The sequence below is a fragment of the Eurosta solidaginis genome, chromosome 5 (assembly GCF_040869045.1).
Source record: "Eurosta solidaginis isolate ZX-2024a chromosome 5, ASM4086904v1, whole genome shotgun sequence".
Taxonomy (NCBI): Eukaryota; Metazoa; Arthropoda; class Insecta; order Diptera; family Tephritidae; genus Eurosta; species Eurosta solidaginis.
This window is the reverse complement of record NC_090323.1, coordinates 58915850-58933289: the sequence shown is the minus strand read 5'-3', so window position 1 is coordinate 58933289 and position 17440 is coordinate 58915850. Positions and strand designations below refer to the sequence as shown.

At 38.2% G+C, this 17440-nt stretch overlaps 1 protein-coding gene across 6 annotated transcripts in view; it reads left to right on the top strand.

Annotated features, from left to right (window-relative positions):
* The first annotated feature begins 308 nt into the window (after window positions 1–308).
* Window positions 309–17440, top strand: part of LOC137252177 (F-box/LRR-repeat protein 16) — a 701255-nt gene continuing 684123 nt past the window's right edge. For 3 of the 6 annotated variants that reach the window (XM_067787527.1, XM_067787526.1, XM_067787532.1), the window contains exon 1: window positions 11345–11980. The gene's annotated coding sequence lies outside the window, so the exon portion shown is untranslated. Of the gene's footprint in view, window positions 386–11344; window positions 11981–17440 lie in introns of those variants that run through there. The other 3 variants (XM_067787529.1, XM_067787530.1, XM_067787531.1) reach the window with 2 other exon arrangements.

Sequence of the window (17440 nt, the reverse complement as noted above, 5' to 3'; positions counted from 1 at the left end):
TTAAATTTCGAATTACATGTAAAGTTACTCCAGTGGTGAATTACCTTCCTGCGATTTGATTTTTTACTTTTCTATAACTTACAAGCTCTCTATTTAAAATGTTATGTCAAACATTTATACTACAAGTTTTGTTCGAAACAATCATGTGTGGCAACTACATGCGATTGAAGAAATTGAGAGTGAGCTGTGCTGCAACTGAAAGAATTGAGAATCAGTTTTGTGACTACTATTTTCATTTCTATTTGCAAAGCGATGTTCAAAACTATAAATTAAATAAATTATAAAATATAAAATTTGGTGAAAGTGCGTTTAATAAAACAAAATAATAAAGTGTATAATGTTTAATGTGTGCCAGCATATTTGATGTAAGCCCAATTGAAGTTCGGTTAGTAAGTGTGTACATGTGTATGGATATGTAGCAAGCATGTGTATTTATGTATTCACATATTTACGTATGTATGTATATGGCCACCGTGGTGTGATGGTAGCGTGCTCCGCCTGCCACACAGTATGCCCTGCGTTCGCACCCCGGGAAAAGCAACATAAAAATTTTAGAAATAAGGTTTTTCAACTAGAAGAAAATTTCTCTAATCGCGGTCGCCCGTCGGCAGTGTTTGGCAAGCGCTCCGAGTGTATTTCTCCATGAAAACCTCTCAGTGAAAACTCATCTGCCTTGCAGATGCCGTTCGGAGTCGGCATAAAACATGTAGGTCCCGTCCGGCCAATTTTTGGGGAAAATCAAGAGGAGCAAGACGCAAATTGGAAGAGAAGCTCGGCCTTAGATCTCGGAGGTTATCACGCCTTACATTTATTTATTTACTTATATGGCAACATAGGTACTTTCGTACAAAGCTGTCGCAACAACTTTTTTTGTTCATTTGACTACTAAAACGGTCAATTACGAATCCACGATTTGTGCGCAGTTGATTCAACATCTTGTTGCGATGGATAAAAATTAACAGAAATTTCGGTTGAATTCACCCGTATTTCGGTTGATTTTACCAGTATTTTTCTTTCAGTGTATCTGGTTTTAAATTTGTGGCGTTCTTCGCTGGTCGTAGTTTTCGCCAGATCGATTTATCGGGTTCTTTATGATTTCCAGAAAAGCTAATGATGAACCTCTAGCGGGTTTGGGGCTTGGAATATACTGGCGTCAGGTATGACTGTCGTAAGAGGCGACTAAAATACTCAAATGATTAAACGGGTTGCCAGCGCAATTTACAGCTTCGTAATTGTCAACGACACCTACTCGTGGCGAATCCTGTTTTTTTAGCTGGCGAGCCCAAGCTCCTCATAGAACTAGAGGGTGGGGGTGGGATGGCCTAGACCGTGGTCTTATTAAATCATTCCCGAGATGGTCGGTCTTGGGACTAGTGTCCGGAATGTACTTGGTCTGTATTCGGTAAAAGACAATCAACATCGATCTTTATCGCTACAACAACAACGACATATACTTATTTATCTTCAGCAAACAGCAATGGTTAATATACTTCCTGAGGGTTTAGCGGAGTGTTACCAACACAGGCCGTTCCTCAGGTTTTCTTACCCTGATATTTGTTCTTTAAAAAAATTTGAGAGTTAATGGTGATAGAAGCTTCTGTCCCACTCAGCATTTAGGTGATTCAAATTCGGATTTCCCTACATATCAGTACAATTTGATTACTCTTTCTGACTAAATAATGAGTTATCATACAAGTGAACAAAAGAAATAATCAAATGTGAATACTTTTGATGATCAAAAACTGAAAATCAGTTTTCGATCACTTTTTGGAATCATTTTTGAAGTCCTTTGTGGTTCCATTAGATTTTAATATTTCATAAAAATCAACAAAAAGAATAATCAAATATGAATACTTTTGATGATCAAAAACTGAATACAGTTCTTCAATCACATTTTAGAATCATATTTGAATCAAATGTGTTTACTTTAGGTGATCAAACATTTTTAATCATTTTTCAATCAGCTTTCAGAATCTTTTCCGACTATCTTTGTTGACTGAACAATAAATTTTATACTTGTTAAAATTTAAATTTTCATTGAAAATCTTATTTTTTCACGTGTACACATTTTTCAATCATGAAGTTAGAAAAAATATATAATTTTTTTTTATTTATACAAAAGATATAAATGCTGCTTTAACCGATGATGCCCCCAATCATTTCTTCACCTTCGGCTGCCAAGAAAATACATAATGGTTGGACAATACAAAGTTTGTGAGCTATTTTAACCCCAGGTAAGTGCAACTCTCTTGACATACCTGAATATGCTTTCAACATCCCGTACCTTATCGTTTTTAAGATATTGACGATCATAACTGATGTTGTAGTCGCAGGTGTATATTCGTCAAGTTTATTTGCGAATTACCTTTGGTTCAAATAGCTCACTTCCGCATGCCTTCTTCCCCTGATGAAATATAATTATCATGTAGTATCTTATTTTGTATGAGATATGAAGAATAAATCATGATAATCGTATTCAAAAATGATTCAAAAATCTCAACCAAAACGATTGAAATATGTTCACGAATATGACCGTGAAAAGCAGTCAAATCTCTAAACTACTCTATCTCTAAATACTCTAAAACAATTAAAGTTCAATTTTACAATGATATCAAATATGAATAAAAAGTGTTTCGAAACATGAATCAAAAATGATTATTCAAGAATAATCACATTTGTGGTACATTTTTCTCTCGGCGATACATTAATTTTTAATTAATTAATTCGAATAGAAAATACCTTTAAATTTGAACGTTTTTAATCATCTTGGAGTATGATATTTCAATATTTTATGATCAAAATTTACAAAAAATTCCTGGCTGGGGTATTTAACAAAATAAAATTAATAAAGGCTCGCTCTTTCAATTCAGGGAATTCAATTTCTTTGGCGCAAGTCTAATAAATTATCCAAATCAAGTATTTACATCTCTATTTGGTCTATTAAAATTGGTCACAATCGGTATAAATACCATACTCATACCGTCTGCTATTCCTGCATTTGTGTTTTAATTTATAAATCCCTTTCAGGAGCTTCAAGCTGCGCCCATTCTCTTGTTATATATAGACAACTTCATATTGATGTTTTTATTGTTGTTCTCAGCTGTGAGCTCTGTGTGTCATATTATTCCATTTCATTGTTTGAAATATTGATTTTCCTGAGGCAATTTCTAACAGCGGCACTAATACAGGAACATTATGACGCACTATGACTATGTACATATATGTGCATTAGGCCGTTTTGGAAAATAACATTTTTCTTTTCTTCTTTCATGAAAACATATAAACATATTCAAGTACAAAGCTGAGCTATTCTAGTCTAAAAGCGGTAAGAATATTTCTCAAGTATCTTGATATAAATGAACATCTCGTTTTCTTGTAAACAGTTTGTCGAAACGCTCGGTTTATGATATCTATAGGGTATGATCAAATCAGTGCTGTGATTGAAAGACAGGTAAATACATAGGATGATGAACCTTACACAGCTTGGTATTCATAAAGCTCACTCGACTGCAATCTATTACAACACTGCCGCAAATGTGACGATAGGTCAAGTAACCGATTTGTATATCCATGCCGTATTTTATGACCGCCAATAATGCCAAATGAGTCGAGAAAAACCACCACCTCCCCAAGGATTCGGAGGGAACTCTCCGAGCCATTGGAAACCACACGAGGATTCTAACGAAACGGCTTCCTATCGAACACTGGTACAATCTATTATAGTAGCGTACAATTAATGGTGTATGCTGATGAGATGATATATATGGCCGTAAGTTCTGCTTTCTCTGGATTGAATAAAGAGACAAAAAAGTTGGCCTTGCGATGATTGAGGACAAGACGAAATAATAACTGGCGCATTCCTATCTTGGCGGGTATACATTCGAGATTGTAGAGGGCTCAACCTGAATGAAAGATGACGCTCTGGCTAAAAAGTGTTTTTATTGGTATCGCCTATTGAAGCAGTGGAAGAGGGCGACCCCACTCCACTGGAAGGACTAGGTGGAAAACGATTTAAACTCCCTTGGTGTGACCAATTGGCGCCGGTTGGCGGAGCGAAGTAGCGACTGGTGTACCTTGTTGGACGGCCATAACCGTAATTGGCTCTCCGTCTATCTTTGTCGACCGTAGGATGCATTATACTATATTGTCGGCAGAAAGCGCTCGCGCATTTTTTCGCGTCCGACAGCACTTTGTCGCCGAAGGCGATGGAAACTTTGTCTTTGTGCTTAGTCGGATTCGATAGGTACTTTACGATGGACCAAAGTTTACCCACACCGGTTGAGAGGTTACAACCTCTTAGGTGCTCCTCCCATTTCGCCCGCTTGTGTTCATCCACAAGCAATCTGATGCGTTGGTTTATATCCCTTATTTGGGGGTCGCCTGGATCAAGCTGTCTTATAAGGTCACGTTCTCTCGCTAAGTTTGCGGCCTCCGCCGGGAAGTGGGCCGGATTTCGGGAATTCTCCCGGCGGGAAGGCACGCTCCCCTTGGCGGGCATCAGTCGGAATAGGGAGGGCAGCTAGGCGGCTGTCTGTAAAGGATTTATATTCTTCCCACTTTCCTTTTTTGAAGTTTATGAAAGTGCGTTTTTCAGTGACGATGAAGTCGGCGGTACGCTCAAGCGAAATAAGTATGGGCAGGTGGTCGGATGCCAGTGTTACTATCGGCTGCCAGTTGACGCAGTTTACGAGTTCTGCGCTCACGATTGAGATATCTGGCGAGCTGTGACAGCTTCCTACCATACGTGTGGGGGCGTCTCCGTTTATTGTGCAGAACGTCGTTTCTTCTATTTGATCCGCCAACATCTCACCCCTGCTGTCCGCCCGCAAGTTTGAATGCCATATATCATGATGGGCATTGAAATCGCCTAAGATAATGCGATTGTTGCCAGTGAGTAAGGCCCTGATATTAGGGCGGTATCCACTGGGGCAACAGGTGGCAGCAGGTATGTAGATGTTGATGATTTCTAGGTTTGCATCGCCTGACCGGACAGATAGGCCTTGACGTTCTAAGACATTGTCCTTGCGGTCGATGCCAGGAACAAATATGTATATAATATTGCACAGAGTGATGTATGATAAACGCGAGACCGCCTCCATTTCCGCTCTCGCGGTCTTTCCTGTGGACATTATACCCAGAGCAGGTCTGCTGTGAGTTTAGTCTCTTGAATCGCAGCAATGCGGATGTTGTGCCGCTTCATGAAATCGACTATCTCCGCAATCTTCCCAGTTAGTCTATTACAGTTTAACTGCAGAATTCTGAAGTGCATAAGGGGAGAAGTCGCCACTCTGGGGGTAAGTGACGGGTTACTACGCCTGGGTTGTGGAAGGCCAGGACGCAATTGCTGTTGTGGCCCTGGGACTGGGCGTCCTTGGGCAAGCATTGGGGTACCCGGATGATTTGGGTTTGCGACCTGACAACATGGCGCGATGAAACCCGTCGGGGGGTTGCCGTCGCGGACGCTGGCAGACGGTGCAAACGGAGGTAGGGACTAAGAGTCTGTTTCCATGACCTGCACGATCGCTGCCGGAAAAGAGGGGGGAGAAGACGGGGGCAGGGGCTGATGCTCAGCATTGCTACCAACTCTACTACGAAGGTAGTAGTTATGAGTGGTATCAGCTGTTTGAGTTGTTGGCGCCGTGGGGCGCGAGCAGCAGCGGGTACTTGTTGTGGCTTGCTGAGCAGTGGGGCTGCTGGAAGGTAGTGGGGGGGGGCGCTTAGGCGTAGACTACGGGACGCCCTTGGGCGTGAACAGCAAGGAGCCACAAAAATTTATAAAAGTTACGTGGACGTCGGGTTTTGGGATCAAGCCCAGAACAACCTGTCCGATGCAACCATCCCTTGCACGAGACACACTGAACAGAGTATGACCGTCCTAAAAAGATTCTTTTCCGGCAGATGCAGCAAAACCATTTCTCAGGACCGGGGTCAGGAGACGGACCCGGATTGGATTCGATGCTTTCCCAGAGTAAGAGAATATTGAGCAGTCCTGCTGCAAGGAGATGGGGTCACACTGAAATGACAGTCCTTGGTCGGGAAAAATCCCGATTCGCTCCGGTACATAGAACCGACTGCCTTGGGAAGCGAGAATAAGCCACTCTTATCGGACGGTTGGAAAGGACGTGTTTCCAATCCTCCCTGTACCAGCCCCTATGTAAACACAATTAATTACAATACATCATTGTTGCAGGAATATACGTGATTCACATGAACACTCCAACTGGTTGTCTGGGACGATATTTTCAGGAATTCTTTCCCAATTTGATTGCGAGCGATATATGTATTTGCCCTGATGCATAAGGTTCCTCTGTGTCTATTTGGATTGCCATGTACGCTCAAGGATCAGTAACATGAAATACAGATACAAAAAATTTTATCTTATTGCAATGGTTTTGCAATATTCTAATATACTTTTTTTGAAGGTGTTTAAGTTTTCACAATTTTTAACATGATTAGGTAGTTCATTAAAACATTTCAGGCCTTTGTAAAATATATTTTGCTTGTCCATTTCTGTTTTGAGAAGAGGTAATCTAAAATTATTATTTTCCCTGATTATGTAAGAATGGGGTTCATTCACATAAACAAGTTTTTCACTTAGGTAGGCTGGTAATTTACCATGCTTGATATAAAATACAAATTTCATACTATGGTAAAATATCAACTGTTTCACGCTCAGCCAGTTTAGTGCATCAAGCATACTCTTTATGGAAGTGTCGTACCTCACTTTCAATATAAATCTCACAGCTTTGTTTTGCATAATTTGTAACCTGTCTACTTGTGTTTCATTGGCAATAAAGAATATTGTAGGGCAATATAAGAAGTGTGGTTCTATGATGGATCTATAAACTTTCAACTTATATTTCTTACTAATAAGTTTACACCATCTCTTCCAAAATCCAATTTTTTTGCTCATTTTTGCAACAATATAATCAATATGATCCGTAAACCTCAGTTTAATGTCAATCAGGATCCCTAAGTACTTAAATATTTTGACATCCTCAATGCTCGTATTCATTATTTTTAGATCAAAATTAAGTGATTCTCTATTGGTCGTCCTAGATAAAACCATGAACTTAGTTTTGTTAACGTTAAGCTTGAGTTTATTAATGCAAAGCCATCTATACAATGAGTCCAAATCTTCTTGCATTTTGCTCCTTGCTATTGAAATGTCCGTTTAATTTACTTCAAGTGGCGCATCATCTGCAAACAACCTGATTTTACTATATTTCAGTGCTGATGATATATCGTTTATGTAAATGTTGAATAGGATTGGTGCTAGTACCGACGCTTGTGGTAAACCTATGTCCACTTGTGCCTCGGATGAGACTACTGACTCGATGGTTGTTCTTTGTTTCCGGTCTGATAAGAAGCTTCTAAACCACTGCAATTCATTTTCCCTAATACCAATTTTTTGTAGTATATCGAGCATTATATTCCTATCAATTGTTTCAAACGCTCTTTTCAGGTCAATGAAAACTGCTACTATATGTTTTTTTAGGCTCAGCTCTTCCTTCCAGCTAGATATGACGTAATTTAACGCCGTCTCGCAAGAGTGCCTTTCTCGGAAACCGGATTGTTCCTTTATAAGGATTTTAATATTTTCTAAGTAATTAAGCAGTCGATTTTTTATTACAATTTCCAGAATTTTTTCTATGTTCGGCAATGTATTTATCGGCCTTAGTTCCTCTGCCATTATTGAATCTTTTACTTTCCTAATTGGTACTATTGTCGAAATTTTCCACATGTCTGGCACTATTCCAGTAGTCATGGATTTGTTTAAAGCGGTTGCATAGAAGAAACCCATGTACGATACCGAACCTTTAATTACGCCTTCTGAAAGTAAATATTTCCCCCCAGTTTTATTTTTGAACCTTTTTGCTATACGTATAACATCCTCAACCGTAATTTCTTCAAATTTTAAACATGACCTAGTTGTAAATTGGAAGTCGTTCTGACTCTGAACAACTTCAATTTCCCTGTTTATATCAAGAATGCTATCTATAAAGAAGGAGTTCAATGCTTCAGCAATATCGCGGGGTGTATCATATGTCACACCTTTTACGATCACCGTCAATATCTTTTGTTTTGGCCCCGTTAAGTTTACAGCATGCTTAAGATACTTCCACATTAGCCTGCTATCTGAACAATTGATATCAATATTATTCTCCATGTATTTAATCTTTTTAAATTTGATTAGTTTTTTGTAGTACTTCGCGACCATGTTATATTCGATAGTCACCCGTTGCTCTAGCTTGTGAGTGCAACCGGTATTTTAGTTTATTCAATTCTGTCAATTCTTGGTCATACCATTTATTTCTTAACTTTACCGTACTGTTTTTTTCAAACGTTAGTACTCCCATACAATCTAATAAACAAGTATTTATATAGTTGACCATGTCGTTGACATTCATGCTTCTTATTAAACTGAGATCGCAATTCCTCAGTAGAGTCGTCAAGTTATCGGCCGAATAATTCTCCCAGGATGTTGATGAAATGACTCTTCGTAACGGGTTTGAATTACTTACTTTTATAGCAAATGAAATAGTTTCGTGATCGGATATTCTGTGGTCTTCAAGATTTACACAAGACAGTATATCAGCGCTTGCATATAATAAATCTATTTTTGTTTGAGAAGTTTGCGCGACTCTTGTATTGAAATTTATTTTTTGTTTCATTGCGCTACGTGCACAAATTTCATTCAGTTTGTAGCTACTCGAAGAGTTAATATTTAAGTTTATATTGAAATCTCCAACTAGAAGGGAATTCGTACCTGATTCTAATACTTCTGATAAAATACTCTCTACGTGATTTAAAAATTCACTGTCTCTAGAACTTGGGGAATGGTACAACACACCTATTTGCCACTTAATGTCCACTTGCTTTAATTTTACAATAGCAGAAATGAGATGCTAACCAAACAGTTCCTGTTGCATACCCATAAACCTGGGCATCCAAACAGACATCTGATTGATGAGCCAACACCGCCTAGGGGCTTAATGAGTTATCTCCGTAAGCATTTTGAGGAAATACGGCTCCTGAGAACCCAGCCGTATGAAGCAAAAAACACACGCAGTTCCTTGGTGAACTCCACAAAGAGGCGTCGGACCTTTATGTCAGGAATTGCCCGGTGAATCCAGTACTCAAAGAAAAGTACCCAAAACTTGTGGAAGAGGAACGCATACTCCCCAGGGAAACGCGTGTCACTCTTGCTCAACTTCGTTCTGGATATTGTAACAGGTTAAACTCTTACCTATCCAGAATCAACCCCGACATACAAAATGTATGCCCCGCTTGCAATGTGTCCCCACATGACAACAATCATCTCTTTAATTGTAATGTGGAACCAACGCCTCTAACACCCCTTTCATTATGGTCCACCCCCGTTGAAACAGCAAGTTTCCTTGGACTCCCGTTAGAGGATATTGATGACACCTGAGCTATAATTCCGGTTTATTTGTAATAATAATGCCAAGGTTGGGTTTTTTTTATGTATATCCGTTCGCATTCAGTGCTCTATTCTCAATCAATCTTCTTTCTTTTTTTTTCGTGTCTACATCATTGCCATATTTTCACACTTTTTTTTTAAACATCTTTCTTATAATAAGTTACCGATGTTTTCCTACAGAGGGCTGCGTCAGCTAAGCAAGAATCAAAGCGAGCACCTGATTGGCTGATCGCCAGATTCTTGCCTAAAAGACAGCGCTGCCATACTTATATTTTTCACATTACACCTTCTGCTCGTGCAACCGATCTGACTGTTAGATGGCGTTGGCTGCAATCCATCCAGTGACTATTAGGGCTGTCACACAATTATTACTACGACGAGTGTCAGTACCTTCATTTCTGATGGATTATAGTATACAGAATATATATGGGGTTTTTGTTGTTATTAAAACAATAGTTTTATATATAATAAAATCTCCGAACACCATTCCTTCATTATATGACATTCGACTGCCTAGTCCACTGCCTTCCACTCTATTCGCAACATAACCTCTACCATGGCGAAACGATACAAGGTGGCAGCATGGTTACATACCTACAAACATATATTAAAATTCTATGTACTTTATTTTTGTAAATTCGTTGGTCAAATGTCAAAATCGTACTGCGCCGGTAGTTGATGTATCAAATCAAATAAAAAAGTTTATAATCAGCTGTCCCATGCTGCCACCTTGTATCGTTCCGGCATGACCTCTACTTAAGCTGCCAGACTATATAGTAAACAATGATTTTAGTCGCCTCTTACGACTGGCATACCTACCTGCCGCGCGTATATTCTGCCAAAATCAGTTGTAAAAAGATAAATTTTGCTTAAAAACTGCGTCAGGTTTGTGCCAAACAGCTAATAAGAGGTAAGAAGCGTAGAACAGAAAACGAAATAGTTACTGCAAAGTAAATGGTACATAATATAAAAGCCGGGTGCAGTGAAGTCAAACTGGAAATGAAAAAATTGCACGAGGAAATCGGCAAATTTTAACTGGTAGATTGGCTGCCTGTTAATCGTGTGGCAGCGCTCCTTTTGCAATCCATTCAAAGTAACACAAGTTGACATTTACAGTTAACACATGTCAAATATAATTAATTTCGAAATACTCTCTACGAAAAATGTCTGCGCAAGTTTTGTTGCGCTTCAGTGAAAACACAATTTACTCACCACCATAAGCATTGTTTACTATATAGTTTGGCAGCTTAAGTAGAGGTTATGTTGCGAATAGAGTGGAAGGCAGTGGACTAGGCATTCGAATGTCATATAATGAAGGAATGGTGTTCGGAGTTTTTTCAATGTTAAAAAAAAAAATGATAAAAGCTTTAATATAAATAAAACTATTGTTTTAATAACAACAAACACGCCATATGTATTCTGGATACATAAATTTATATGGATTATCTCACTTTAAAATTTGAATTAAATAATCTAAAGTTTTTTTTTGAAAGTGAGTCGAGAACTGTGCGTGTGAATGTGCAAATTTTCACCGATCAGCTGTTAGTTGCGCTACTTGGTAAAATTTACAATGACCATAAGTGAGTACCTCAAGAAAAAAAAGAGCAATGAAAACTTATTTTAACATCCCCCCCCACACACGCATTACTTTCCATGCGCAGGGTTGCTCTTTCGCAAAAATTCCAATAACAAACACCTGTGAAAGACACATTCGTGTACAATTTGAAAATAACAACAAATGCATTGCGCATGTCTGAAAATTTTGATTTTTATTTCTTTTAGAAAAATTCAGATTTTCTGCTGCTCACTTTACTCTTTCGAACATAATGTTGTTCGGTTACTTGAATTTCGAAATTGTGTCTTTTAAGTTAACAAAGCATTTTCTGAATGCAGTTAGAAGTCGTGCACCAAGATATTCGGGTTTAGTCAATTCTGCGATAAGTGAAAGTGACAAAAATTAAGTAATAAAATAAAATAAGAGAAAAAGAAGCATTTTTGTAGAACAAATTATTTAAAGCAAAAAGAAAAATTATTGGCAACGCAACGTTTTGAGCAAAAACGGTAAACGGAAAATGCCATAAGCTAGAAAATAGTAGTATCTTTTTAACTGAAACATAGGTACCTACATATATAGGCTAACAAAAAAGTTGTAATAAAGAAATGCAACTGCAAGTGTGGCCTTTTGTGCTGTGTCAGATGCGTTAATATAACCAACCAAATATTTTTTGGGGTGGTAAGGCCTGTGGTTGTGTTTGTGTGTGTATATATGTACGTAGAGTGGCGCAGAGGCAAACATTTATTCGTTTTAAAGAATTTTTTTATTATTCTGCTCAATGTAAACAACTTAAAACGGAAAATGCATAATAATTAAAACTTCGTTTGTGCAATAAAAAATAATTTTTTTATAAATTATGCTTACCATGGCGTATGAGTAACGATTGTGCATCAGATGAAACCAGCGACGCCGACGTTTATAGCAGCTACCTGCATAGATAGTAATAGACACGCTTTTTGACAAGTCGGAGTTACTTGAAAGTATGTTGAAAATCTACCCCTTTTCCTAATATTCGTCTTACAGTACATACATAGAAGTGTGTCTCATAACTACAGCGCACATTTTTTTTTTAAAGAAATCTTGCTGCTGGGCATGCTTTATGTCGTACTTTAGTACAGGGGCGGAAACTATTATTCCTTTTATAATATAATTCCTTGCAAAACTATTAATTTTGGACTTTTAATATATTCGGATCAAGATAAAAATTATTTTCCGATTTTTATTACCTGAGTTCGATAGAACTAGATAAAAGCGGACTTTTAAAAATAAAAGTCCGGAAATAAAAAATAAAATCGGACTTTTATTTTTTAAGGCCAAAATAAAAGTCCGGCTTGATAACAAAGAAACGGCTTATCCGAATTAAAAAAAATTTTTATTAGAAAATTATTAAAAAATTTAATATTAAAAATACAGATTTTACTTTTATATGTGGACTTTTATGGAAAAAGTTCGAAAAATAAAAAGGATGCATGGTTCGATATGATATTGCTATAGGGATACCTGAGACCTCAAACATTTTCACCTAGGACAATTTTTGACCCGGACTTTTTCGACTCCGAAAAAAAAATAATTATTATTTTCCGTCCCTGCTTTAGAAACCTAAAAAAAGGCATGGAAGTACAAATTTTTATTGTCTAATTTTAGCAATTTTTTATAATTCATCTCTGCTGTTAATACCTATATGACACTGCCGGGCTCCTGGGACAGTTCGCGTTTACGGCCCCCCTAAAAAAAAAACTTAATCCAGTAAAAAAATAACATAACATACATAAATTTTTCAATTCACATTGTCAGTTTTATTTCATATAAAATAAGATTTACTGGAGCACTTACATAAATGAAATGTTAGATTTCATTGTTTGATTTACTTACATTAACTTTTTCTAAATATGTACATTTTAAGAGCTTGAATCAGCCAAGGAAAACCTTCCGTGCTTTTTGGTCTGCAAATATGAAAATTGCCTATTCCAAACTAATGATGCGAGCAAGGCTGGACTCCAACGCCAATGTTCCAAGGCTTGTCAAGCGATTTTGGCTCATAGTAGAACGTAAAAAATTTTTCACGCGGGACAATAGACTAAAACAACGCTCCCCTTTCAGCCACGCTGACTGGAAGTGTGCACAATATTCTTAATGCTATGCAGATGTTCGAAATAATACTTCCATCTTCAAGTCATGACATTTGTTCAGAAGTTGATATGGTAGCAGCGAATCACACCCCAAATTTGCTAAGTGGATGGCTTTGAAATGAAGGATTTCATCTATTAGATCCGTAGAAATATCGATACCATAAATCGTGCAGAATGCCGCTGCCTTTTCTCTGAGCTCTTCTTCCGTCAGATCCTCATACTTCCACAAAAAGTAAATTTAATCGCAATATCATTTACGGCTTCGAAACGTCTTGTCATGTTACCAATCAAGCAGTCCAAAAGAAGGTAAAAAACTTGCTATTTGAATTAAGTTTCGGAATCACACTCAGGTGATTCGCCAGGTAATTCATTGAACTGGCGCTTTCTTATCTTCCTTCTTTTTTCTGCGAAGGTATTCACAACTCCTATACTCCCTGCCAGAACCTTACATTCTTAAAGTATGACCGACCATTTATCCCTGAGCTTCTTCAACTCATCAATCAGGCTACGTATATTTTCTGTTTCCACGTCCAGTGTGGCATTTCCAGCTTTCAGTACCAGATTGCGATGGTTGATTACCATCAACACTTTGAGCCAAATGTAGGCTAAGAGGATACACTCAAATTTCCCCACATATGCTTCAATACCTTTCAAATCCGTTACTGTTTCTGAATTCAGATTCAAAAGCTTGATTTCATCAATAGCTTTCAATATTTGGGGAATGTGAGTTGCGAAAGGTTTCACACTATCCACACGAGCAGACCATCGTGTTTGTGACATGCTTGAGAATTTCCCATCTCTAATACCGAAAATTGTGATGATTTCTGCACAACATTCAGCAGCTTGCACCACATAAACTTAAACTATGACAAGCACAAGGTGCAAATATTGCCAGGGAGTTATCTCTCAGGATATGACTCTGCGCTCCTTTGTAATGACCGCTCATATTACTGCCATTATCATACCCTTGCCCACGCAGTCATCCAGTGGAATTTTGTGCTTTTTTAGAGTGCTGCGAATCAGCTCAGCGATAGCTTCTTCTTTTTTTGTGTTACAATCCACAAACTCTAAGAAGCGTTCTTGGATTTTCCATTTTCCGGAGTCCTGTCTAATAAAACATAACGCAATATAAAAACAGTCTGCTCAATATGCGCCGAATCAGTGGTTGCATCCACTATTACTGTGTAATACTTGACGGAATTTCTCTCGCTTTCTATCTTTCTAATTACTTAACTTGCACAGATTTCTATGAACTTATTTTGTATTCCATCAGACAAATAATGTGCTTAGAGACTTTTCTTTTTCGTTTGAGATTCCCTCACCTTCTACAAATGTTCATAAAATAGGGGGTCATAACTACTGATCAGTTCCAAAATACCAAGAAAGTTTAAATTTTTTGGATTCCCAATCAATGAATTATCCCCTCTAAATGCCAATCCTTTTTCTCCAAGAAATAAAACAACATCAAGAATTCTGCGAAGTATCTCTCTCCTGCGAGCTGCTTCATTTTTAAGGGTTTCCGCTAAGAGAAAATCCACTGAACTTGCATTTCGAATTCTCATTTCATATTGGCGCCACTCTATATAGCAAGTTTTATGATTTTGACATGTTCAGGAATTCTGTCGTGTAACCTCTTCCATCCTTTTTCTTTAGAATGAGCTGAAGACTTTGTCAAATCTGATCGGGTATTTTCGGAAATTTTGCTGAAAAGCCGGCATGGAAACCAAAAAGCGCTTCTTCTGTTGCACTCCAAACGAGCCAATTACGCTTTACTTTTTCTCCGTTTTTTTTTAGAGTAGTATGATTTGAAGAAATGGCGACCACTTAAATCGTTGGGAAGTCGAAATAAAATGTGTTTTTAAGTTAGTTTAAGCATGTTTGAGAGATAGCGCTTATAAAATTGTGTCAAAAACGTTTATATATATTAAAATCACATTTTTTGTCGACTATGACTATGTCCCATAGTATTTGATCGGATGCTTATGATTTTAGTTAAGTGATTTTCAATTTTAAAACAAATTTTTTGTAGCAACAAAATATGTATGTATCTATGAAATCCTAGTTGGAGTACTGTCAATACTGCTTTGCCTTGCCGGGCCCCCAAAAACCTTCCGGGCCCAGGGCAATTGCCCTGGCTACCACCCCTCTCCGTGGCCCTGCAGCCAACCAATTGGTTTTTGGTTTCTCGCCATATCCATAACCTAAAAATATTTGAGTTGGTGAATTTAATAACTTTTTGTAGATTTTATTCATTGTTTTGAATACGTTATGACTAAGAGACTTATTTTTTTTGGAATATGTTTGTAATTTTTTGCGTTTTCTTCATTTTTGTGAAATTTTCACGATTTTTAGGTTAAGGCACCATTAATCGATCACATTGGAGATGGTTATGGATATGGGTATGGTTACGACTATGACGTTAGGGTTAAGGAAGTTTAATTGGCCCTTTAAGATGGTTTTAAATTTAGAAAAAAAATCGGCACCTCTAAAATTTGGTGATAATTACCGATTATCGACGTGAACAATTCAAATGGACATAACTAGACTGTAATTACCAACTAAAAGTTAAGTACGAAAATGTAGATAATCTCGTTATATGTAAACTAGGCGTTAGGTTATCATGAAAGGTTAAACCCATACAATTTTGACCAATTTTAAAATTGATTGTAAGTTAAAAAGTACTGCAGTGATAGCATACAAGAGCAGTCGACTGCTAGGTTAGATAAGATTGAACTGGTTGGTCAATAAATACCTCTTATAGACTGAGTGTCTCCAAAGTGTCGCCAGAAATGATTTACGGATCCAATGGAAAAACCCCAATTTGGTATTAGGACTTATGCTATATAATAACTCCGGCAGCTGAAGCCTTCACATCGGGAGCGCAAGACACGAACACAGAACGTGCTTAACCGTTTCTTCCTGTAGCTCGCCCTTCCTACATCAACGGTTACTGACGAGGCCTTAGTTATAAACATGTGGGGCCCCAGGGCAGTGTCCAGCTAGTGTGCTCATGGTGAGTCTTCCATTTTGTTAGATATGTGCAACTGTTGTTGCTGTATTATAGAGGATGTATCGGATATACATCCGGCATGTTCCGGTAACAAATCACCATTAAGGTACTAGCCCGACCATCTCGGGAACAAATAATATGGCCAAATTAAACCTTCCAGGCAATACCACTATCCCCACCCCTAGTTCCATGAGGAACTTGGGTTAGGCAGAGCCACGCCTGCTAAATATGTGTATGATAAATTTATATTTGTAACAGCATGCCCCTCGCGTAGGTGACGTTGGCAATTGGGTTGCTGAAGCTTTGAAGCAATAAAGCTTTATATTGCGCTTATCAACCCCTTGAACCCCAATATGAGCAACTGTGTGAGTCTTATGTCGTAGGATTTACACATGCTCTTAGAAATTTTCCAGCCCCTTGAAGCTCAGTCCGGGGACCATGCAGTCGACCTATATTTAATGGCGCTATACTTCTTTGGCCATACGGCCTGCACTCAAGCAGCCCCGTGGCCTTGCTACATTTGCAAGCGGTATATTTTTTGTCACTAGGTCTTCAGAATGGCATGCAATGCTGCTGTCGGGATAATTTTCAGGGCTATCGTGATGCTAATAATTTATAATCTGCATACTCCTCAATTTTTTTGACATACTTATGTTTTTGTGTCGCTATCCATGAAACTAGGACCTAAGTAAGGTATGGACTTGACAATTACCGTAAATGCTGAATGAGAGGGGTGATAGGCTCCAATCCACTGAGTATTCCTTCGCTTCTACTTACACTCGCTGTCCATCAAACTAGGACCTAAGTAAAGTATGGGCTTGACAATTACGGTAAATTCCCAATGAGAAGGGTGATAGGCTCCAATCCACTGAGTATATCTTCGCTTCTTCTTACACACGGAGTTTCCACGGCAACTCGCTATCAGGTATAATTCCTAGATATTTCGTGCCGTACTCTTCTTGTTAGGTTATGCCTCCTAGCTTAGGCTCAATCCAAATAGGATCCCTATACTTCCTAGTAAATAATACTTCATCGTTTTTTTCTGCGTCGGCTGGTAACCCGACTACAGACGCACATCCATCCATCAGAGAGCTGATTGTTGTAACGTAATCTGCGTACGCCGTAACTTTAACGGGTCTCCCATAAAACCACCTGAGCTATTGGTTAATTATCAGCGTCCCACCCCACCTTGTGACGTTTCTCTGTTTACAGATTTTATGGCCTCGCTACCCCATTGCGACGTGATCATTCTGCAGCTAAACATGGAGCCGATCAAATTTGTTAAGACCGAATGTACTTTA